The following is an 11,979-nucleotide window of genomic DNA, read 5'->3' as shown; positions in this document are numbered from 1 at the left end:
GCCTCTATAGAGGTTATTGACTTAAAGCGAGCATTAGCAATGGGACCAGGGCAAGCCTCATTCTGACCTAAGGATGAGTTATTTAGAATCAAATCTAGCTTACTATTCAAACTAAGCTTATTCAAAGTCAACTACTGATCATTAAGTTTGAAGGCATTATCTTCATTAACCTTCTCTCTAATAACAAGGATATACTGTGGTTGAGAATAAAATGGGTTAGAGCCTTACCATCTCCTTTGTGAGCAACATGCAAGACTTCAAACTCTCCATCATACAAGGGGCTATTAAAAGTAACAAAACCATCATTAGAGTTACCCTTAGAAGAATTCTCAACATTTTTTTGGGTATCTGTATTATTTTCCTGCATCTCTTTATCAACATGATGGTTGTTAATAGGCTTTTCACTATTATCATTATTTGATGAGTTAACTTGTGTCGTATTATTAAACTATTTTAAAACATTTTTCAACAAAGGACATTCCTTTCGATTATGACTATTCAACTTACAATGAAAACAAGTACCAACATCACCAAGCTTAAAATTTTCTGACAAAATATATCCTTGTCAATTTTAATTGAAATCTCTTTAAGAAAAAATAATGTCGAGATTAAGGGAAATTAGGGCATGACCATTGAGATGTCGAAAAATAATTCTAGAATCTTCAATATGCAAGACAAACCCAAGGGATTTTAACATTAAGGGAAAACAAGACTAGAATTATGGTTGAATATCATGTAATTCGACCTAGGAAGGGGAGGGATTTGGCATGAATTTGTTCAGACCTTCTGTTTGGAGACCACATGAAATCCCTAAAAATTGTTTGGCCAACATTCCAGATTCCTTTCTTTAAAATTTTATCTTGCATTGCATGGTTCTGTAGAAAGATCACAAACATCCCCTTCCATGTCATGAACTACTAAAGCTAACAATAATTCCAAGTTTCTTCCCCCATACATTATTAATCCAATCATCCATGAATTTCCTTGTAGATAAAAATTTAATATCCATACAAACAAAGAAATTAACAACATTCCTTAATCTATCTCACTCATTTCTAATGGCCTTTACCATGTCATCATTTGACTCCAGATTAAGGGTCTTCATAGAAGGAAACACAATCTTACCTTCATTGCCTTCCCCAGAGTCATCATTTCCACATTTAGATTCTCCTCGTCAATCTCCATTGGCCTCAGAGCTTCCTCCTCTGATGCCATCCACCTCTCTCCTAGAGAAAAACTCCATCAAACCTAGTAGTGATAGGAAAAGATGAAAAGGCCACTGAGACCACTGTGTCATATGAGGGTTTTACTAAAGAACCATTTTTGATATCTTTCTACACATTTAAATCCTCCTTACTTTTCTCCTGCCTCTTGTTTCCATCATTACTATCATCAAAAGTGATCAATCAACCAGACCTAAGGTTGAGATCGACCACAAACTAACTAACAAGATATAATGAAAGGGTTTGGAACACATGCACGTGAGCCCTTGTCCGAGCTACAGGAAATGTTTAAGGGAAAACCACCCACAACAAACAATGAATATAAGACTCAAAATAACAAAAAACAAGGACACACAACAATCAGAACAAGAAACACAACCATCAAGTACAAGTAGGTGGCAGCTTGTAGATAGGGCAATTTGCATAAAAGTACGAGTGATGGCAACGTACCCTACTTGTAGACCACCTTCTTATCCTCCTAGTTTTGTGAAGTTTTTGAAATAAGTATTTATACTTTAATAAAGGGAGCTACCCCCTTAAAGGTAGTGCTTAGCTTACACACACACATCTTATGAAATTTTAATTATGAAAATTGTATTATTAATTAAAAATATTTTTTTAGAAAATATTTTACATTTAATAATAATTTTTGAAAATCAATTAATTAATTTTTATGCTATTTTTTTTTTGTATCATTTATATTGTGAATAAAACTAAATAAAATATGTTAAATAATTAAATGATTAAAAATAATAATTTGTAGTAATTAAATTTTAAATTCAACATATTGTAAGAATAGATTGTGTAAAGGTTTAATAATAAACATTTTGGATCATAATTCCAATCCACTATTTGATTTTTTTTAAAACGTAATTATTATTTCAATTTTTATAAACAAATCAATTATAAAAGTTTATTTGTTTACAATCAAATTGAAAATGTGAGGATGAGAAAGACATATAAGATATATTTTGAAATTCTCCTTTTCTTAGAAGCTTTAAAACATCCTAACAAGATGTAGTAAATTTATCTAAATACATACAAAAATTAAGTAACTTAAATTAAGGAGGAGGTTTGAGGAGGCATAATAAGATGAATACATCCTCTCACATGGTTAGAAGTCATCAATATAAGTGCACACTTTATGCTCAAATAGCTTGTATTCTATTTTTCATATATATTAATAAATTAAAATGTTTATGTAAAATTTATATTATAATTTTATTTATCATGTAATATAATTTATCTAATATATATTGAATATTCTTTTAGCTTAAATATTATATAAATATATTGTAAAGTTAATTAATTATTATTATTCTATTATTTATTAGATAGACTATTTGTGGGAGCTCCTGCAATTTTTATATATATTTTTATTGTTCTGATAACTTAACTTCTACATGCAAATTAAACATAGATTATATATATTATTCTAAAATAATAGTTCTATTTTTTTTTTACACATATTTATTTGTTTGGTTTGTAAATTATTATTAATATTGATATATGATGTAGATTTTAAATTATTTATATGTTGTTTTAACTTTAAAAAAATTTAATACCTACCATTAGTAATTTTAATAGCTAAATTATTCTGGAGTTTCTTATATGAAAATTTTTATGTCTTGGAGGGATGATTTTTTTAATGAGATTTCATTACATATAGATGAATAATATTATTATAGACTTTGACATGTTATTTAAAATATTACATATTTAATAATTTGTGAAATTTATGGATTTTTTTTTGGAATAAAGTAATTGATATTTGATTAATAAAAAATAAAAAATTAGCAATCTTATCACTATTTGTTACATGCACAAAAACATATGATTACTAATTATAATATTTTATACGAAATCATAAAAAACCACATGATAATAAAAGAAATCAAATTGTTACCTAAGGATGAGATTGTTCCCATAGTCATCGATTTCTATTTATCCTCTTTCAACCATAGATTTAATAAATCGTAGTTTTCTATCCCATATGAAAAATGTTTATGGCTTAAAAATGTGGCGTGGTTGTGTCTTTATCATCGGAATTATATTTATTGTAATACACGAGATGGAGAAGATTTTTTAGGGTTTTGTTATGCTCTGCTTTAATATTGAGATGGAGAACAGAACCCTGCTTTTCTAGTCTGCTCTTTTCACCCCATGAAGATGGTAAAAATGCAGGACTGCAAATGGATTTGCCCCTTCTTTAAGCAGGTAACTTCTTCTCCTCATTCTTCTTCTTCAAAATTATTTTGCCAAACCTTCACAACTCAAGAAACACACAAACAGGAGAAGCACCCTCCTCACATTACCCGCAAATTTAATGTTTTCCAGTTCAATAAATGCATTGATACCCTCTGTAAATCGGGAAACACAAACAAGGTCTGGGATCTTTTACATTCAGCCATATCTCAACGCCTTCCTCTCGATGTTGTATCCTTCAACACGCTTTTAGGTAGCCTTGGGAAGTTGGGTGATTACCGTAGAATCAAAGCCGTTCTTGTTGCAATGAAAGAAATGGACATAAATCCAAATGTTGTCACTTATACCGCTCTTATAAAGGGTTTGTGTAAATGGGAACGAATTGAAGAAGCGCTTGGGGTTTTCCACGAAATGAGGCACCTTCATTGTGTTCTGAATATTGTTACATACAGCACCATAATTGATGCGATCTGCAAAATAGGCAAGGTAGATGAGGCTCTTGTTTTATTTGCTGAGATGATACAAATAGGCATTCCTCCTAATATTATTTCGTGCACTAGTCTAATTAATGGTCTCTGCAAGGTGGGAAGGGAAGATGGAGCTCTTAGGTTAGTAGCTAAAATGAAACATAGTTACTGCCCTCCAGATATTGTTACATATAACACTCTCATAAAGGGTTTGTGTAAATGGGAACGAATTGAGGAAGCGCTTGGCGTTTTCCACGAAATGAGGGACCTTCATTGTGTTCCGAATATTGTCACATACAACACCGTAATTGATGCCATCTGCAAAATAGGTAGGGTAGACGAGGCTCTTGTTCTATTTGGTGGGATGATACAAGAAGGCATATCTCCTGATATTATTTCGCGCAGTAGTCTAGTTAATGGTCTCTGCAAGGTGGGAAGGGAAAATGAAGCTCTAAGGTTAGTATCTAAAATGAAACACAGTGACTGCCTTCCAGAAATTGTTACATATACCACTCTGATCAATGGTCTTTGTAAAGTAGACAGAGTAGATGAAGCTTTAGAATTATTAGCAAAAGTGATGGAAGATAACCACTTCCCTACTAAACATACTTATAATAGCCTCATAGATGGCTTCTGCAAAGCTGGAAGAACAAGCGAAGCATGCAATCTATTTGTCAAAATGATGGAGTTTGAACCTACGCCTAATACAGTGACATTTAATGCAATTATTGATGGACTATGCAAAGATGGCATGATGCACAAGGCTTGGGATTTCTTCCATGATATGTCCACAAAGGGCTTGCAACCAGACGTGATTACTTATAATACTTTGATACACGGCTTGTGTGAATTGCATGAGGTGGAAAAGGCTCAAAACTTAGTCAAAGAGATGCTAAGGAAAGGGTGCTCCCCAGATGTTGTTACCTACACCACTCTGATTGATGGTTTCTGTCAGTGTGATAGAGAAAAGGAAGCGCTTGCCATTTTTTCTAAGATGCAAAGCAATGGACATTGCCCTGATGTAATTGCATATACCACATTAATAAGTGCATTCTATAGATTGGGAGACATGGACATGGTAGGAAAGTTAAAGAAGATGGCAGCAAGGGATTTGAAACCTGATGAAGTGACATAGACCAAAGCCATTGATGGTCTGTGCAAGGCAGGATATTTTCTAGAGCACATTTGCTTGTGGGTAAAATGCTAGATGAAGGCTTGTCTCCCAATGCAACCACTTATAGCTGTCTGATGGATGCCCATTGCAAAAAATGGTGACATAGATAAGTCAGAAGGATTTTTAAGAAAGTGGTAGGTATTGCCCCAAATGTTGTAGTCTATACCATATTGAATTCTACTTTTTGCAAGGAAAACAAACTTGACATGGCATTGTCAGTGTTGAATGATATGAGCAGAAAGGATTTAGTTCCCATTATTGTCACATATAATATATTATTCAACAACTTTTGCAAAAGACATGATCTTGAAAAAACTTTTTGGGTTATGGATCAAATGAAGTAAGAAAGTTGTGCTCCAAGTAATGCAACTATCTGGAAACTTGCCTAGCTGATTAAAGAAGTCAAACGAAAAAGTTAATAAACTTTACAAGTGATGATTTTTTCATTATTTCTAGGGCACTATAGTGCTCATGCCTGGAGGATGAGTGCCAGTCATATCAAAATTGTTCTTGGATATCTATTCTTCCAATTATGCATCCATTTTAGTCTATGATTATGTATAGAATAGTTCTTTTGTGCAAAGATGGAACAGCTACTGTGATATCAATAATAAGTAATTTCCAAATTATACTTCAAAATTGAACTTAGAAGTGATAAGAATTTGTATGTGTTATTTATTTATTTAACTTTTCTCTTGAGATTCTTGCCTGTTGTAATCACAATTCTGCAGATTAAAATGACTTTTAACGATAAACGGAGTTTGTAGGGTAAAAATGGATAGTTACATTTCTATTTCTAGAGAATCAAATATAATAGTTGCAGCAAAGTGATTGTGACGGTAAAAATCAACATTTTTTCATGCTCTTAGTACATTAATATTATGCAATCATCTTCACTTGAGGAGAAAAATGCAATATTGGAACCTCCTATCTTTTTCATAATTTAAGCAGTATATTTGAGCAACACTTATAACTCTTCTAACAGATGTTGATAACTACAATATTTTGCCTACAAGGATTCAGGACCGAGGTTGATCTCTATGTGGTCAGCAACCCACTCAAGACTTCAAAAAATAACATTTTCTTTACTGTGCACCTGGAAAAGAACAATCGGGTCTCCTCATACGTTTTGGATATGTCTGCAATTTAATGTTGTATCCTCGCCTTGTAAACTTTGGTGATCTTCATAGAAACAACTCCTTTCTTGCTGATTTAAAGAGATGGAAATGCAAAAACCTTTCTATTAATAGATAGTTCTACTGTAGTTTTTTTATTGATGGTTCATGTATCTTTTTTGTTGTTAAACCCTTTTAAACCCTGTTTAACTTAATAAAAAAAAAATTTCTTACCATAATCTTCAATTTCCCTTAAAATTAATGAAGTGAATTGTTATAAATTTTCATCAATCCATTTCAAATAGATTAAGGAATGTTATCACATATGTCCATAAAAAGCATACCGAAAAGCTTAGTAGCATAAGTTACTGGACCTGGTTACAAAAGCAACTAATTCAATAGTAAAGCCTTTAGCAGTTGATCTTTTTGCTTTTGTAAAAATGGGTAAGCTCTCTGAAAATGAGGTTTGCCAGAGGAAAAAAATTCTGAGCGTTTCAATATCCTCTGCCCTAATCTCCTTTTCATCCAAACCCCACCATTAATAACCCCTTCAACAGCCCGAACTATCTCCTGTGTGCCATGGCTCAAATCTCCTTTTCAATGTGTAGCTCTAGTTTCTCCTGCATCGAATTCATGAGTGTTCAACTTTCTCCTTTGACCGCCTGAAATTTTCAATACTGAAAGCATTAACACTCACAATTTTTTGACAATCAGATGTATACAGATACCTTTCAGTGTCCTCCGTCCTAATCTCCTTTTCATCCAAATCCCCTGCCTTCAACAGCCTAAACGATCTCCTGCCTTCAACAGCCTTGGCACAGATATTCAGAACAGCCTTATCATTATTCGTAGAGAAAGCCATGGCTCTTTCTGCAGATTCTCTTATAAATTTATAAAATCAAACATCAAACACCAAAATTATGAAGATACGAAGTTATAAGTAAATTGTATAGAACGTATATATCATTTAAACATTACAATATGGTGATACCGATTGGGAGAGGTGAACACAGAAAATAAAATTGAAAATTGATTCCATTGGAAACATTTTCTTGTTTCTTGATGGTTCAGTTATGTGCAGAAAGAGGAAAATATATGGGCGTAGGGTAAATTGGAGACATTCCCATCCCCTGTAGAGTCCTTGTCATCGACACGATCTCAAAATTTTGAATACTAACTATTTTGAATTCTAGATTTAATAAAAAGACATTTGGATTTGGATCCTCTGCAATTTTCTCACCTCACCGGACTTAAGGAGAATGTGGAGCAAAGCCAAAAGGAGCTTCCCTATGCAAAAAATGTTGTCTGTGGTTTGATCTCGTTGGTCTCACTGCCACCTTTATTCGAAAATGAAGATTGTGTCTCCTTTGTGAAGGAATTGGTGGGTACAAGTTCCTGAAAATGGAAGATTCGAAGTTTGAAACTCTTGTATGCTTAATGAAGGGTTTAAAGGAACTATTTCGAATGAGTAAATGGATGGTATATTGATCAGGTTAAGTGCCTTTCTTTTTGCCCAAATGTTGATCAGGTTAGGAGATTGGGTTGATGCTATTTGGAAATTAAAGGCAGTGTTATTATAATAATAAAAATTGAAAATTTAAATTAGATTATACCACTGGTGAAGGTAGGAGACTATACAATTGGTGAAGGTTTTGCAAATGGAGTTGCAAGTAAAGTGAGTTTAACCATGGAGGAAACTCCGTAGTTAAGTGCGTTCAAGCTGGAGTAGCCTGGGAAGTCCTGATGCTTCATCTTTGTGAGCATCACTTAGATCCAATGAATGCTAAGTGTTTGATTTATTCTCATGAGAGATGGATTCATGTTGAATCACTACTCATGAAATATGGATCAATGAGTTTGACTCAAAAACTATATAGTTAAATACTGATAACAATATGACAACGAGATTATATGACCTTAAATATTTAATACTATTATTTGTAACAATTATAACATTTATCTTATAATTCAAATAATAAATATTAAAGACTAATTAAGATCATTATAAAACAATCAAAATATGTATTATAACAATATAAAAATACTATCAACATGCTCTTTTAACTCCGGATTTTTGAATTGATGGCTCCCACTCCTATTCCCGCTCGAAAACCTGGATCTTCTGTTGGAAAATCTAGTTCTCCCACTCATGGCGCTTCTGCTTCTTCAGCGTTTGGTTACGCTGAGGTCTCTGCTCCCGCCGGTCGTTTGGGTGGTGGAGTTGATTTTGGAGGATGGTCTGTGGTTGGGGATGGGGCTCTTTCAGAGCTTGAAATGGCTTCTGTTCTCGTTCGTAAACCTGGTTCTTCTGCTCCTGCTTCCATTCTTAAACTTGGACCTTCTGCTCATGGCATCCCTCCTTCTGCGTTTGGTTCTCCTACTGGTCGCACGGGTGGAGGTGTTGTTATTACTAGTGATGATGGGCTTCGTTCGGCCTCTTCTGCAGGTGGGATTAGGGCTTTTGCCTCTCGCTCGGCTCCTGGGTCTCCTCCTTGTTCGGGGGGAAGGACTTTTGCAGACGTGGCTGCCTTCGAAGCCAGCTTACATGGTGCTCTCCCTCATGCTCGCTTTCATGGCGCCCTCCCTCTTGCGGCTTCATCTGGGCCCCCTCTTGTGTCACCTATAAGAGCTTTAAGACCCATTAAGGTTTCTCTTGATTCAGAATTGAGAAGAGCTTTCCTCTCTTGCTGCCATTTTTCACTTCCGAGGTTACTGGCCCTCTCTAGCTGATCTACATGTTTGGATCTCCAAGAATTGGATGCCACTTATAGAATATAATGTCCACATCTTCCTGTGTGCAAAAGGTTTCTTTATAGCTAAATTTCAAAGTTCTGGTGACAGGAAGATTATTTTGTGTCACAATAATTTTTCTTGGCAGAGCAGATTTCCACTTATGGCCAAACCGTGGCACATGGATTTTGATCCACTCTCAGAGTCCTTTAATAAGTTCCATATTTGGGTCTGGCTTCCTAATCTTCCGATTCATCTTTGGCAGGATTCGGTTTTTGAAACTATTGGTAATGCTATTGGTGATTTCTTATATGTGGATGCTGACACTTCGGATATTCTCCATTCGACCTGTGCGCACTTTCTTGTAGACTTGGATGTTTCTAAGGGCCTTCCTGAGGCGATTTGCTTGGATTCCCCGAGGGGTTCTTGGACACAAATGTTGGATTTCGAGGGTATCCCTTTTCGTTGTAGGAACTGCCACTTGACGGGGCATATTGTTGTCGTTGTGCTGCTGGGAAATCCAAGTCTAGACGACCACCTTGGTGGTCTGGGGCCTCCTCTGAGCTCTACACGGTGAAACAATCCAGGGCTGCTCTTGTGGATTCTGAGGTTGAGACTAGTGTCCATTCTGAGCCGATGGTCGAGGTGGATGCTTTGGTGAATTCCTTGGATGCTCTTGTGGATGCTGTGGCTGTGGAGTGCGTTCTTTTGGCATCGGTGGTAGAGGAGGATGCTTTGGTCTCTTCCCCTATTTCAGATGATCCTCCTAGGGACCATAAGTCATTTGATTCTCATAGGGAGTTTGATGCGGCTACTGTGTCCCCTGGATTCCTCGGGTCTTTATCTTTTGAGGATTGGGTTGCTGAGGCAGCGAAGTTTGAAGATGGTTGGATTGCGGTTAAAAGGAAGAAGACTAAGTCTTTTGCTCCCCCTTTAGATATGATCCTTCGGTCGCATAAGGACAACTTCAAATCAAAAGGAAAATCTTATGTTCCCTTATGCTTACTGGTTTTTTAGTGATGGTGAACTGGCCGAGTTTTTGGTTTGCTGGAAACTAGTTTGGGAGGTTTGTCAGGTTGCTTTGTTCCAGTCTGTTGACTTTCCAGGTTCCAGTGTTCTTATGGTTGATTTTTTTGGTCACATTTGTTGGTCTCAGGTCCCTGTAAAACTTGGTTTAGTTGTTTTGCTGGTTTCAGGGCCTCTTAAAACCTGGGTGTGCTTAATGGTTTATCTTTCTTTTTGTTGTAAAGGGTTTCGGGACCCCTTCAAAACCCGCTTTTACCTTAATCTAAAACAATATAAAAATACTTGATTATGAAAAAACATATCTTCTAGAAAATCATATTAAAAACTTATATAAACAAATATTACATTATGTGAATATTATTAATGTTTTACATGATTACATTTACATAAATACAATCCAAAGAAAAATCATTACTCTGATTACATATACCATAGGGTTATTTTAACAATGGCACATTAATTTATCAAAATCCATGATAAACAAAGTGAACATATGTTAGATCACTCTCTCATGGAACACTTTTGAAATAAGAATGATAAAATGTTCCTCTTCATTTTCCATTGTTAACATAATTTGTCTTCGTTTCTTTCACAAAGTGTCATTTTAATGAGAATTATAGTAATATCCTCAATAATATGAGAGGTTTTAGTTTAGAGTTAGTAGAGAATTTGAAAATCACTCTCTCCACATAATCAATATCCATTGTGTCATTTATAGTTTTAACCCTTATCACTTGTATATACTTAAATCCCATGACAAGAAATTGTGTGTGGTTGCCTCTAATAAGTGGAAGAGGGACAAACTTTAGATTATTAAAGTTTCATGGCACACCAACATAATCATCAAAATTATATAACCACAAACAACTCTAGTAGTTGAGTACCTTAATGATACCTTATAGTCAAGTCATTTATATTGTGTACATGCTTCTAGGTGAGATTGTGTGTGGATTTTTCAGCATCAATGTTTCAGATCATACTCAATGATCCATCATCATTCTTAGTGAGTGTGATCCGAAACGTTGATTTTGAAAAATTCACATACAACCTCATCCAGACTCATGCACATAATATCATGGATTGTGGAAATCTGGTGCAATTAATTCATTTATATTCTTTATATGACTAAGTACTTTATTAGTAAAGCTAACAGACACACACAAATTATACACCAACTTCATACATTAGTCAATTGATAGTGGAGCCACTTTATCTAAATTATTATAATCAATGTCATGTGATTATGTCTTGCTAGTTACATAATCACACGTGTGATTAATGTGGCTAATGACATGAACACTTTTATTATGGAGAATGATCATACTATTTATATTATATAAATTCATTGATGTATCAAATGTTATACACTCCTTAATGCTTACTAAAAAATAAATTAAACCCACGTCTGTTTTGAGTCATAATTTGTTCAAATTGTACTTCTAGTATTTATTAATATTGTTTTGAATTTAATAATTTTAGGTCATGTCCCTATTGATACAAAACTTATGTTGAAGGTCATAGTTTTTTAGATTATAGTACACCATACTTTATAACAAATATTGCTCACAAATAGCTAGTACTTTTTTTAATATGGTTATAAAATATTGTACATTGATGCAAAAAATTGTTATCAAGCATAAATATACAATGGTAAACACTCACATATAGAGGTACATCTCAAACACAAGGTAACTAGTTGAGATTAATGATTTGGAAAAACAACAATTTGCTTTGCAACTTTCCTGCTTGTTTTGTGTTTGAATCACTATGAGTTGGGATGGCCCCCTTCTGTCGGGCTAGATTCCTGCGATTTGCTCTTACCTATAGCTAGTTTGACCTCGAGTGGGAGGACCCAGGTGGTGGTGGATCCCGAGTTCTCTTTGGGTGGGGATTCGGTTGTGTTGGAACTATTCTCTGGGGATCTCTAAGAGAAAGTTGCGGCAAGCTCGCCCCTCACAGTCTGTGGTTGGAAGGATGTGGTCCTTGGGGAGAAATTGACTCAAAACTTCTTTGAAGCCCCCAAGGTGATTAGTGGAGAT

The 11,979-nt window shown here is 34.8% G+C and overlaps 1 pseudogene; it reads left to right on the top strand.

Moving 5' to 3' along the window:
* The first annotated feature begins 3,734 nt into the window (after positions 1-3,734).
* LOC149557762 (uncharacterized) lies at positions 3,735-5,413 on the top strand (annotated as a pseudogene).
* The last annotated feature ends 6,566 nt before the right edge of the window (positions 5,414-11,979 follow it).

Source organism: Cupressus sempervirens, chromosome 5, assembly GCF_028749045.1.
Source record: "Cupressus sempervirens isolate cs-2001-9-10 chromosome 5, ASM2874904v1, whole genome shotgun sequence".
In the NCBI taxonomy this organism is placed as follows: Eukaryota; Viridiplantae; Streptophyta; class Pinopsida; order Cupressales; family Cupressaceae; genus Cupressus; species Cupressus sempervirens.
This window is presented reverse-complemented; position numbering and strand designations above follow the sequence as displayed.